Here is a 1,146-nt window from a genome sequence, read left to right on the forward strand (position 1 = left end):
ATATATATATATATATATATATATATATAGAGAGAGAGAGAGAGAGAGAGAGGAAGAGAGAGAGAGGAAGAAAGAGAGAGAGAGAGGAACAGAGAGACAGAGAGAGAGGAACAGAGAGACAGAGAGAGAGGAAGAGAGAGAGAGAGAGAGAGAGAGTACGTTCACACTTCCATACACACAATTATTGATACATACATACATACATACATACATACATACATAAATTCATACATACATCTAAACTTAGGTATCGTGCACACGTAGAAACATTTACGCTTGAAAAATATTAAGTCAATATACGATCGAAGTTCATATTCTTTTATGAAAAAGTGTAAAGCATATATATACATTTCTACACACACACGCATCTTTTATCTTTTACTTGTTTCAATCACTGCATTTCTCCCATGCTGGGGCAACGCCTCGAAGTGTTTACATATATATATATTTATTTATTTATTTATTACTGGTAAAGGCCGGTTTATGTGTGCACGTGTGTGTGTGCAAACTTGCATACACATACGTTTGAAATTACACACTTTATACGTATGTGCAGCCCACATATATAAAGATTTGTAGCAATTTATAATTACAAATCAATTGTTGATCAAATTTCACTCACTCGATTTTTTTTCCGAAATGCGAATAAAAAAGAGAAATAGGAAAAAAGAAGAAACAGCAAAAAAAAAAAAAAAACAAGAAATTTGAGAAAATCACATACAAGTTTGAAGTTATCGCACATAAATAGTTATATTTATATGCAGTAAGCTCTCAACACGTATACTGCCCAAAGAAGAAGAAAAAAACTTACAACTAACTTATGCAATGACTCTTCTTATAGCTTGTAACAAATTAAGTCAAGATAATGAATACAAAACTTATAATTACGACGATGAAGCTTAAGTAACCAGTTTTACTTTCACTTTCGTGTTTACATGTGAAATGCCGGAGAGACTCTTTTGTAACGTAAGTTTTTTTCCTAAAAATGTTAGCAGCCGAAAATCCCGTCACTGCTGTGTTGATGCTCTTCTTTCATCACTAAGTGTGCTGAAAAAAACCTGTTTTTTTACCCATCTTTGCTAAAAGTCTTCGGTATACGATATATATATATATATATATATATATATATATATATATATATATATA

At 31.4% G+C, this 1,146-nt stretch overlaps 1 protein-coding gene across 2 annotated transcripts in view; it reads right to left on the reverse strand.

Moving 5' to 3' along the window:
- LOC106874176 (protocadherin-11 X-linked) overlaps positions 1-1,146 on the reverse strand; it is a 105,502-nt gene that overhangs the window by 103,307 nt on the left and 1,049 nt on the right. The gene's annotated exons all lie outside the window — the stretch shown is intronic.

Source organism: Octopus bimaculoides, chromosome 14 (genome assembly GCF_001194135.2).
Source record: "Octopus bimaculoides isolate UCB-OBI-ISO-001 chromosome 14, ASM119413v2, whole genome shotgun sequence".
Taxonomy (NCBI): domain Eukaryota; kingdom Metazoa; phylum Mollusca; class Cephalopoda; order Octopoda; family Octopodidae; genus Octopus; species Octopus bimaculoides.